A 13,022-nucleotide genomic window follows, 5' to 3' on the forward strand; every position below is an offset into this window, starting at 1 on the left:
TTTATTTAGAGTTTGCAATGTGGGGGTTGCGGATTAGGGGTTACATTGTAGTTTATGGGTTTAAGTGTACTTTGAACGGTATTTTTTATTTTTTATTGAGGTTAATGCACAGGATTATAAACAACGTAAACAAAATGGTGCAAACAGTTGGTTCAATGAAATAGTGCTTGTTTCCAATTACCATAGAAAATGCGGTTACAAATTCCACATTTATTCACAAGGTCACAAATATTAGCATTACCTGATTTTGTATCTTAACAGTGTCAGGTATTTGAGAGTGCAGAAATAAAAGACTAGTAGTACATTGTTCAAGGAACCTCAAGTTTTTTTTTTAATTAAGAAATTGCAGAATGTAGAAATTAGAAATAACCCCCACTATCAAGTATCTATACTTATGTAAAAAGAGTCCCCACATGAAGTATAATGGCCCCTCTTGGTCCATTAAAATTGATATATACTAGTAAGGGGAATCACTAGGGGAACATTTCAAATAATAAACATATAGGGCCACTTTTGGACCCTTGACAAATGGCATTAAGTGAGAAATAAATGTAGGACTATTATAATATTAGACATAGTAATAAATATCAAATAATATAAGAACCACTTGGAGGATGTTATATATAGATGAATCTATATCAAATAAAGCAGGTGTTCGTTCAATTAATGGATTTGCTCTAACGGAATTTGCCTGAAGGATTTATTTGAGGTTCTGCTATTTTAGAGGCCTATGAAAATATTCTGAACAAGTTAATCTATTTATCTAACAGGTCCATGGAATCTGTCTCCAGAAATTTCCATTGCTTTTTTCGAAAACTCTCTAAAAACCTTTCATGATCAATAAGCTCCTATATGACATCCCAAATAGTAAAAAACGGTATATCCCATACAATGTGAGTTCCTATGCCATAGTTCCATTACTCCTAGAAAGTTACATATAAGGTTCTTGTATAATGACAACAAACTCTATATAGCTCCATATTATTGGACAATTGAGCCTGTTTATTATGAGGAGCTGAGATAAATTTGTAAAAAGGTTACGCTATTCATAATTATTATGTACTATCTTACTTTAGCTATAGGTTCACATATAAAGTGGTATCGGTAAGACAGCAACTAGGTTTACACAGCATGACCTATATGAAAAAAGAAAAATATAAGCTCTAACAATACTGCAGTAGCTATAGAAGAAGTACCAGTTTCAATGCAATGATACTATACTGTACTGCACAGCTAAGTACAAAAAACAATAAAAAGATAGTACTAGTAAAGTGACTTATGGTTACAGCCACAGGAGAATAGAGATAAAAACCTCCTAAGGAACTCAGACCATTAAACCGTCATGAACTATAGCTAGTAGCCATAAGTCACAGTGGTGCAGTTAAACTGTGGTTATACCCATCTGGACATACAGGGAGTGCAGAATTATTAGGCAAGTTGTATTTTTGAGGATTAATTTTATTATTGAACAACAACCATGTTCTCAATGAACCCAAAAAAACTCATTAATATCAAAGCTGAATATTTTTGGAAGTAGTTTTTAGTTTGTTTTTAGTTTTAGCTATTTTAGGCGGATATCTGTGTGTGCAGGTGACTATTACTGTGCATAATTATTAGGCAACTTAACAAAAAACAAATATATACCCATTTCAATTATTTATTTTTACCAGTGAAACCAATATAACATCTCAACATTCACAAATATACATTTCTGACATTCAAAAACAAAACAAAAACAAATCAGTGACCTATATAGCCACCTTTCTTTGCAAGGACACTCAAAAGCCTGCCATCCATGGATTCTGTCAGTGTTTTGATCTGTTCACCATCAACATTGCTTGCAGCAGCAACCACAGCCTCCCAGACACTGTTCAGAGAGGTGTACTGTTTTCCCTCCTTGTAAATCTCACATTTGATGATGGACCACAGGTTCTCAATGTGGTTCAGATCAGGTGAACAAGGAGGCCATGTCATTAGATTTTCTTCTTTTATACCCTTTCTTGCCAGCCACGCTGTGGAGTACTTGGACGCGTGTGATGGAGCATTGTCCTGCATGAAAATCATGTTTTTCTTGAAGGATGCAGACTTCTTCCTGTACCACTGCTTGAAGAAGGGGTCTTCCAGAAACTGGCAGTAGGACTGGCAGTTGAGCTTGACTCCATCCTCAACCCGAAAAGGGCCCACAAGCTCATCTTTGATGATACCAGCCCAAACCAGTACTCCACCTCCACCTTGCTGGCGTCTGAGTAGGACTGGAGCTCTCTGCCCTTTACCAATCCAGCCACGGGCCCATCCATCTGGCCCATCAAGACTCACTCTCATTTCATCAGTCCATAAAACCTTAGAAAAATCAGTCTTGAGATATTTCTTGGCCCAGTCTTGACGTTTCAGCTTGTGTGTCTTGTTCAGTGGTGGTCGTCTTTCAGCCTTTCTTACCTTGGCCATGTCTCTGAGTATTGCACACCTTGTGCTTTTGGGCACTCCAGTGATGTTGCAGCTCTGAAATATGGCCAAACTGGTGGCAAGTGGCATCTTGGCAGCTGCAACGCTTGACTTTTCTCAGTTCATGGGCAGTTATTTTGCGCCTTGGTTTTTCCACACGCTTCTTGCGACCCTGTTGACTATTTTGAATGAAAACGCTTGATTGTTCGATGATCACGCTTCAGAAGCTTTGCAATTTTAAGAGTGCTGCATCCCTCTGCAAGATATCTCACTATTTTTGACTTTTCTGAGCCTGTCAAGTCCTTCTTTTGACCCATTTTGCCAAAGGAAAGGAATTTGCCTAATAATTATGCACACCTGATATAGGGTGTTGATGTCATTAGACCACACCCCTTCTCATTACAGAGATGCACATCACCTAATATGCTTAATTGGTAGTAGGCTTTCGAGCCTATACAGCTTGGAGTAAGACAACATGCATAAAGAGGATGATGTGGTCAAAATACTCATTTGCCTAATAATTCGGCACTCCCTGTATAAGCTAGAGACAATGATCTAACAACAAGTTGACACAATTCTAAAAGTACAAAATATGAGGTTAATAAACAGCATAGGGTTAATGTAACTTTGTAAAAGATCTAACACCTTATACCGAAAAACAAGAAACACAAATCTTGCATCGTTTTCCTTGTAGAGTATACTGTAACTTAGACAACTCCATGTTTAGGAATTCTTAAGGTTTCTCCTAAAGAAAACTTTACCGGCAGACATCCGACTAGCATCCAGCTTGCAAAGAGATTCTACCAAGTGTTAGTACCAAACCCCATATATACTTGTGAGTAGTTTAGGCGCTCTCAGTGAATGCTGAACTCCTTGCCTTCTGTGGGTTAAATTATATACACGGAAACTTATATGTACAAGTATACGTACAAATACTTTATCATATGGTGTATATTAGTCCTCTATATTGTATGGGCTCTAACCATATACTAGTAATACATTGTGAATAATGATTTTCTATATCATCTATCTCCACATTTTGATATATTATTGATTGGGACTCTGACAGGCTTAGGCACCGCTCCAGTATTGCACTAGCCAGATAGAATATTGTGTGAGGTTAATCCTCTTTATAGATTAGACTTTTTGTGCAATCCGTGAGCATTTTGTGGTGCTTCCCTGCCAGACTTTCCCATTTAACTCACACCATAGATTGTTACCTGGGCATTGTAGCATTCACTACTTATTTTTAATTGATTTTAACTATGCACTGTGTGTGTATGAATGTTTTTCACTAACTTTATTTTAATATGTACAATTAAAAGTTATATTTTAATATCCATCTGGCTTGTACTTAGCCAACTCACTTATACATTTAATTATTCTAATTTAGTAGCTACTGTGTGCTCTGACTATATCCATTTTTTTTTCTTCTTACATTTATTCATGTTCAAGCAAGGATATAGAGCACCTCCCAGTCTATAATTAAGTTAAGAGATTGATTCTCTTCACACAGGGTTTATATACATTTTTTCCCGTGTTGATACATACTATAATTGTGTTGGGGACTTAATGTGAAGTATAGTGTACTCTCTCTTTTCTAACTATACAAACATATACTGTAACTTAGCCAACTCCATGTTTAGGAATTCTTAAGGTTTCTCCTAAAGAAAACTTTACCGGCAGACATCCGACTAGAATCCTGCTTGCAAAGAGATTCTACCAAGTGTTAGTACCAAACCCCATATATACTTGTGAGTATAATAGTTCCATGCCTTTAGTCGTTGTCGCCAGCGATCTCGCACAACCATCTAGACTTATGAGCTCCTCTGCGTCTAGTAGCACACATTGCTTCATAGCAAACAGAGACTGCCACTGCTCATAAGCATGTGTGTTCTGTGTAAGCAGGAGAGTACCTACACCGCCAGGGACTTTCTCCTTTGCCGTATTTAGGTCTGGTAGATTGACAGAAGCCTCCAGGGCCGCCATCAGGGGGTGACAGGGGTGACTCCTGTCAAGGGCCCAATGAGCCAGGGGGGCCCCATGAGGCAAGAACTTAAAAAAAAAATAAAAAAAAAAATAAATTTTGGCAGCCACCAATGGGTACTACAGCAGAGTGCTAATTGATTATGGGAAATGTTATTACAAGTAGTAAAGTATTAGCATTTGAGAGGATTTCTTAGTGTGCACTAAACCACTATGCTCAGTGTGAGACAGACTTTGCACTTTGTACAGTGTGTGCCTGAGTCAGACGGCAGATCACTTTCATTTGAAGAGGAGGTAGGACTTACTTAGCAAATTTTTTTTATTTCTTTGTGCAATTTTGAATTGTAACTTCAGTGTGTTAGTAGTTGTATGGTGGGGCCAGGGGTCCATAAAAACATTTTTTTTAGCAGCAGTGTATTTATGATTATTTGACAATGCTGTAGAAATTCTATATTTAAAACCATGCAGAAATGTTTCCTCCTCAATACACAAATGGTAGATGCACTTTTGGCAGATATGCATTTTATATATATATATATATATATATATATATATATTACATTCCAGTTTACTGCACCTTTATGCAAGGACTTTCCAGATGCAAGGAGGCATTTTATCTAAGATTTTTACATCTGCATAAAATTTTATACTCTCAGACTAAGATTGATCAGTGTTTGAAATGAGACAGGTTAACTTAAAACTGTTCAGTTTACATTACAGCTGACTTAGTTTTGAAATACATACCAACAAGCCTAAATCCTGCATTTAACCAGATCTAATGGTATGAGTACCACAGCTTATGGTCCCACCAAGACCATATAGAGTACAGCATTTTCAAAATCCATAAGTACAGCTGACAGATGGGAAAATTTGTACACTATATTTGAAGTGGTGCTCTTGGTTGGGGAAAATGGGAAAAAAATGAACAAACATATGTCAACCTTTTAAAGGTACTTTTCTTCATCTAGCCATCTACCCAGATCATTAATGTACAATTTTGAATTCACAGAATTATTTTTGTTTGCACATTTAAAATATGATTCTTTAAAAAGTGATCTCTTAATTTCTGCATTTTTTTTTATCATGCATGTCACACACTGTTGATTTAGGGGATGCAAGGTGCATACATGTTTCCTCCTGTGAGTGTTTCTGTGGGTGTATGTGTATGTCTTTGTGCTTTGGTTTGTGTCTCTATGTGTATGTATTTTTTATCTGTGGGTCTCTCTGTGAGGGTGGGTGTGTATGTATTTGTGCATTTTCTGTGGATGTCTGTGAATGTGTCTGCATATGTCTTTGAGCTTTTTCTATGGGTGTTTCTGTGAGGGTGTTTGTGTGTATGTATGTATGTCTGTGTTTTCTGTGGATGTCTCAGTGAGGGTGTGTGTATGTATGTCTTTCTGTGTTTTTCATTTGGTTGTCTCTCTGTGTGTGTGTGTATATGTCTTTGTGTGTTTTCTGTGGGTGTCTCTGTGTGTGTATGTGTGTATATGTCTTTGTGTGTTTTCTGAGGCTGTCTCTGTCGGTGTTTCCTTGGGTGCATGTGCAAGTTTGAGTTTGTGTGTGTGTGTCCATTGTCTGTTCTTTTTTAGGACATTTTGACCTTACTACTGATTATTCACATCTTTCTACAGACTTTGAGACTAACAAGACCTTTCCGGAAGTCACCACTCCACCATTTAACCTTTAAATTATTGTTTAGGCAGTTCAGGGCCCTTCCTTTCAGCCACTGCATGCTGTTGTCATAATTTAGTTGTCATCTTCCTTTACAAAAAGATAATCAGAACTCCATATTTTGTTTTCTAAATCTCCTTTTTTCACAAAACTTTAGTCTACCTCATTACTTGTCAGGTCAATGTAAACAAGTGCTAAGTGTCTGTTTGGGTTTCTGTGTCTGAGTGTGTTTCTTTGTGTGTCTGCTAGAGTGTCTATATGTGAATCCTTATGTGTGAGTGTGTTTGTGTGTTTCAGTGTATGAATGTGTCTGTGTGTGTGTATGTTACTACCTTTACAACATTTCCAAGTTTAAATAGACAATTAAGAATAAAGCGCATATACGTTTTAGTCACTTGGTCAAAAATTGCACATGTCAAAGGAGGGGGGGGGGCCCTGATCAATGGTTGAGTCAGGGGCCCCAAAATTTCTAGTGGCGGACCTGGAAGCCTCTGGGGATGGACGTATGCCAAGAGGGCTGAACACTGTGGGTCCTGCAGTAACTGAAAAATGATCCTCTGCACACTTTTGCGATAAACCTCCACTCTGCTCAGGGGGATAGGCTGCCTGTCCCTCAGTAAGTGCCATCATGAGCCTTCATGGTGTAACCATTTTTTTGTCTACGCAAGGTGTGTTACTCTGTTATTCTCCTGTGTAGCTGCAGGCCCAGGTCTGAAAAATAGGCAGGTAAGGCTATTAATCATTGCGGCTTCAAATTCTTCCAACAGGGTATGGATTTGTAGGTTAACATCCTCCATATTAGCAAAAAAGTGTTTTTATTTAACTGTATCTCTATTGGCTTTACCCCATCTAGTATTTAATGGTGGGGGGGGGGGGGGGTTGAAGGCCTCTCCACCTATATATTCCTATATATATATATATATATATATATATATATATATATATATATATATATATATATATATATATAATATATCTCAATACCTATATATAATAATATACATATATAGGTGTAGATGTTAATTTTACCAAAAATCCATGACATATATATATATATATGTATATATATATATATATATATATAAATAAGCTTGAGAGTAAACGATATCCAAGGCGAAGTAAAAACAAAAAGTATTTATTGAAATCCACGTATGGTAAAAACAATCATGGGAGTACCATAGTGCACATAAAAGGTTATACACACGGAGGATCCCTCCCCACCTCCATACCCGTCTCAGCCCGGACGGAGCTGCAAAATCTTACAGGCTAAGGAGTACACATGATACCGGTCAAGCCGGACTATCTATCTTTGCGACGGCTGAGGAGGGGACAATAACAAGCGGTACTCAGGTAACATGCACCCTAAAGGGATATTGCAGGCTAACTGATTAACTCACTTAAAAGCAATACCGATGGTAACAGACTGCACCTAAGTAAACCGGCCTGCTTTACTTTACCTTAAAAAAAAAAACAACAAAAAAAAAACTTATATCAGGACACAAGTTGGTAAATAACTGGGGGCCTGGGATAGAGAGCTGCAGCGCTGGAGCTGTGAACAAACCCAGCAACTTCTGATCGCACAGGGGCTTGACAAACAAAACATTTTGCCCCATTGCATAGCTGGTATAGCTAAATTTTTTCAGGACTATATCTATGGTCTATATCTTCAGAGCGGGGCAAAAATGTTTTTTTTCCTACTGCGTAGCTGGTATAGCTAAATTTTTACATCTGTCTTTTGTGATCCTGTGATTGTACTCGAGGCCTATAACTTCTAACTGAATAATTTGCCAGACAAATGATGCACTGTTTCATAACTACCTCAGTGAACTTATCTTATTGCACTTGGGACTAACATTTCTAGTGTGAGACAGGAGGGGAGAGGAGCCTGTTGGGCAGGAGCAATGCTTTTGTGGTAAATGCAGCTTACTTGTTTGTTTCTTACTCATCTTGCTTTTTTACAGCCTAAGGGGCCGCTGCATCTCACAGAATTTCAGTGACACTTTGTGGTTTATGCACAACATTCCTGCAATCTTAGTCCTCTTGTATAATTTGTTCTATGAAAGTGGACGAGTATTTTCACAGGCTGCCTTTGCCTTCAAGTAGCACCATGAGTCAAAGATCAAAAAATCAGGAAAAGAGGCACAAAATCCTTATTGAATCATAGGCAAACACCTCACTTGCAGATATTGAAAATAATTCACCAGGTGATCACTCCTCACTCTTGCAGGAGCTTAAAGCATTTTTCTTACCAAAGATGGACAGTTTGCAGGCTGGTGTTGATACCTTAACCAGTGAGGTGAGGCTTTTTTCTACACGTATGTCTGCTGCAGAACAGAGAATTTCAGGTGTTGAGGATAGGCAGCAAGAATCAGATATTTCATTGAAGCACTTGCTGAAACAAAATCAACAGCTAATGGATAAAGTAGAAGATTTAGAAAACTGCAGTAGACGAAATAACCTGCGAATTGTGGGTGTTCCTGAATCCATCAAGGATAAAGATCTATTGGACTTTGCCACCTCAACCCTTACAAAGCTCCTAGGTATGCCTTCAGATTGCCTCCCACTGGATATCGAAAGATCACACCGCATTGGCCCTAACAGATATCTGGACAACTCCAGGGAACAACCACGTCAAGTAATCTTTAAGTGTTTAAATTTCCAGGACAAGCTTGCCATTCTCAGAGCATATAGAACGGCTAAAGAAGTCACTTATGAAGACCACCGCCTCTTGTTATTTCAAGACTTTTCAGTGGAAGTCACTAAAAGACGCAAGGACTTTGCCTCACTCTGTTCCACCTTGCATGAACAAGGGTGCAAATTTGCTCTTATGTTTCCAGCTACCCTGAAGATCCAGACCCTTTCAGGTCCAAAAACTTTCCATTCGCCTGCATCAGTGCAAGCATTTCTGTCCACAGAGCGAAGGCAGGATAATGGTTGATAAGACTCTAACAAGAATTAATGTTCTCAGTTTTTACATAAAATGTATCTCATGATATGCTTGGTCTTTCTCTTGTAGAGACCCTGGTTGTGGTTAATAGTTCTCAGTTGGTGTGTGCGCCTGTGGGGCTTGGGGAGGGAGCACTGGGATGCCGAGTCCCCTTCTGCTATTGGGTACTTGCTTCTGTTTGAAATACTCTCTTACGTCGTTGGCATTTGCAGGTGTTGCAGTGCCTCCTCTCCGGCCTGCGTAGGCGAAATAGATTTCATAGTAAGTATAGTTGTTCATATGGTTTGTTTTCCTAATACTCTCAATGTTTGCTCTAGTCCCAGCTCCTACATACCCCACTTTATTAAGGCCTTTTTAATGCAATACCCCCCACATCACATGAATCATGGTTCAGAAAGGTATGCTACCGGTGGAGTCCCTATTCCTTCTAGGTTTCCCCCTCCCTTTCCTGCATGGTTGGCCCTTGACCTGCATCTAGCACCTTTGGACGGCGATCCCCTGTCTGCCTTCCATCTCCTGTTGTACTGCCGTTGGTGTTGCAGGGTTACTCTGTTCCGGGGGTGTTGATCCTGAGTGTATGCTATGTAATCTCCCACCTCAACCCTTGTCTGGCCATTGTATGTCTGTTCCCTTCCTTCTGCCCTGTGCTGCATCCCTTGAAGTAAAGCCACACCTTGAAATGTTGAGTATGTTTTTCAATACAAATGCAATCGTGATTGGTAATTGTTGGTCCCAATACAGAAAATCTAATCATTGTATATCTGACCCCATTGTCCTGCCCTAAGCTGAGCCTCTTGAGGTTATTTTACATTTTGCAATGTTAAATATGTCTTGCACTGTTTATACAGCTGTGGTTGGAAAACTTCGGCCTCAGCATAATACTAATGCCACTATGTGTTCTCACTTCCTCTGCAGATGCTGTGGAATCGATGCCTGGGGGTCTCTGGCCCCCACACCGCTAACTAACGAAGGCTCAACACTGTCATCATATAAACGTATGTCAAAATACACAGCCTATACACATTGCATTCATTATAACAGCTGGATGGGCTCCCTTATCGAGCCGCATGTTTTTCACCACTATAAATTTTAGACATGATGTACCTGCACCCCTTGCATTTAATGTAACACCTAGATGGGTTTCCCTGCCGGGCTGCATGTTTATTACCACTATAAGCTTTAGATATGTTACCTCCCATTAAAGTCATTGCTTGGAATGTAGGGGGCATCACATCCCCGGCAAAGAGGAGCATGATTCTTCACCATTTAGACTCATTATGGGCTGACATAGCTTTGCTCCAAGAGACGAAACTGACAGCTGAGGAACATGAGAAGTTAAAAATACGTTGGGTCGGACAAGTTATAAGTTCCCCCACGGAGGGTAGGAAGAGGGGGGTTGCAGTCCTAGTGCGTAAAGGCTTAGTAGCTTTTTTTTCTAAGGTAGAGATAGACAAGAAGGGGAGATTTATAATTGCCTTAATCCAGATTGACACTTCCACATACACCCTTTGCAATGTTTATGGCCCTAATGCATACGACCCTGACTTTTGGACGAACCTTCTAGCCACATTGGCCACATATAATGCTCCTATAATTATGGGGGGGTGATTTTTAACTTGGCCCAGGCTCTCCCCCTGGATAGGTTTAGGGACCCTTCTGTCTGAAAAGGCTTGAAGATAAGTATGTATAGATATAAACCCGAGGTATCCCTTGTTGGCTCCTTTAAAGAAACTTTGAACCTGGTAGATGTGTGGAGAGCTAGAAACCCTGTTGAGAGAGATTTCACTTGCCTTTCTAAAATGCACCATACCATGTCGCGTATTGACTATTTTTTGACTGCACCAAGTATCACGCCACAGATCTCGTTCACAAGCATAGGTCAAGTTACTATTTCAGACCACGCCCCAGTCACTCTGATCCTTCAGCCTCAGCTTCCTAAGCCTCCAAATAATACTTGGAGATTCCCTCTTCACCTTTATAACAATATTGAGTTCCGTCGCCATTTAAAGGCCTCCTGGACACACTACGCGTCGGACAATGCTTCCCACTTAAGAACTCCAGATCTATTTTGGCATGCCTCCAAAGCGGTGATGAGGGGCCACATTACCTCTTTCACAGCACATCATAACAAGCAGCTTAAGAGGGTAGATGGGGCTCTTCTTTCTCAGCTCACTGAGGCCTATAATAACTATCTATCTACCCCTACGTTGCTGACTAGGAAAACGTACTATGACCTTAAGCAGACTAGGGATACATACCTCGCTCAACAAGACAATAAAGTCAATATTCACAGGCAGGGACATTATTATCGGCATGGTAATAAGGCTGGCAGGTTACTCGCCAAATTGGTTCACTCTTATAAGCCTAAGTCCCAGATTCTAGCTATTAAATCCAGGGGTACGATAACTGCTGACTCTAAGGAAATCATGGCAGAATTTGTAGACTATTATACCTCCCTATATTCTAAACAATTAATTAATTCATAAGCAAAGCACAATTTTTGGGACGCAGTGCAACTCCCCACTCTTACGGAGGACCAGACCTCCCTCTTGAACTCCAGGATACACCCTCAGGAGGTTCTTAAGGCCATTCGGCAGAGCAAGCTGGGCAAAGCGGCGGGCACTGACGGGCTGCCCGTGGAATATTTTAGGTTACTGGATGAGGAGCTGGCCCCTGTCCTATCTTCCCTATACTCTGCGTATTTGGCAGGCACTGAGCAAATAAATGACAGATTTTCTGAAGCCAACATTTGTCTTCTATTGAAACCCGATAGGGATCCCACTCTTACCTCCTCTTATCGCCCCATTTCATTGTTAAATGGAGATTATAAACTTCTGACAAAGATTTTGGCAGATAGGTTGGCAACGGTTTTACCACACATAGTCCATGCCGACCAAACTAGCTTCGTAAAAGGAAGGTCATCAGTTTTGAACATTAGGAAGACTCTTGGTGTGGTGGCACATTATTGGTACAACGCATATGCACAGCCCCCCTCTCAGCTGCCAGATGCTTGCCTTTTAGCGCTTGACGCTGAAAAGGCGTTTGATCAGATTGAGTGGGACCATCTACACACGTCATTATCTCACTTCGGTATCCGGGGTAACTTTTCAAACTTCTTACAGCAATTATACATGGCCCCCAAGGCATCTCTCATAATAAATGGGGGGCTTTCTCCCTCTTTCACGCTGCAGAGAGGTACGAGACAGGGGTGCCCCCTTTCTCCTCTCCTCTTTGATCTGGCCATTGAGCCCCTAGCATCCTACATTAGACAGCACTGTGCAGGTCTAAACATACATGGCCGACAGCAGCATCTTTCTTTATACGCTGACGATCTGTTGCTCTTCGTAGGTGACCCGGGTACCAATTTGCACCCTCTTTTGGATATTATTGAGGATTTTGGCAAGTTTGCAGGACACAAGATTAATATCGACAAATCTGAAGTCACATGGGTACAGAACTCTTGTAACACAAATATGGCGGGTACTGGTCTCACAATTACTGAAGGCTGCTTTAAATACTTGGGCATTCGCATACATGTCAATCCTCATAAATTATATTCTCTTAATCTTAGTGGGATTGTAAATGATATTAAACAAATGTTGCTGAGTTGGGTGAAGCTCCCCCTTTCTCTTTCAGGAAGGGTGCATCTTTTCAAGATGGTCGCTCTGCCTAAGCTTCTTTACCCCTTGCAAATGTTGCCCTTGCTTCTCACCCAGCAAGATATCGCCTCCTTTCAGACTTCCATTGGTAATTTTATTTGGCAGGGTAAGAAACACAGGATAGGTAAGACTCCTCTGTCAATGCCGGTAGGTGGGGGTGGGCTCCGTCTTCCCAATATCATGTGGTATAATTGGGCAGCCCTTTCTAGGTTTATACTGGATTGGCTGGTAGGGAATGACTTTTACACCGTCCCTGATCTAGAGTCTAACTTCATCAAACCGCTACACTTGGCTTTCTTGCCTCATGCGGATCTTAA

Source organism: Bombina bombina, chromosome 2 (genome assembly GCF_027579735.1).
Source record: "Bombina bombina isolate aBomBom1 chromosome 2, aBomBom1.pri, whole genome shotgun sequence".
Classification (NCBI taxonomy): domain Eukaryota; kingdom Metazoa; phylum Chordata; class Amphibia; order Anura; family Bombinatoridae; genus Bombina; species Bombina bombina.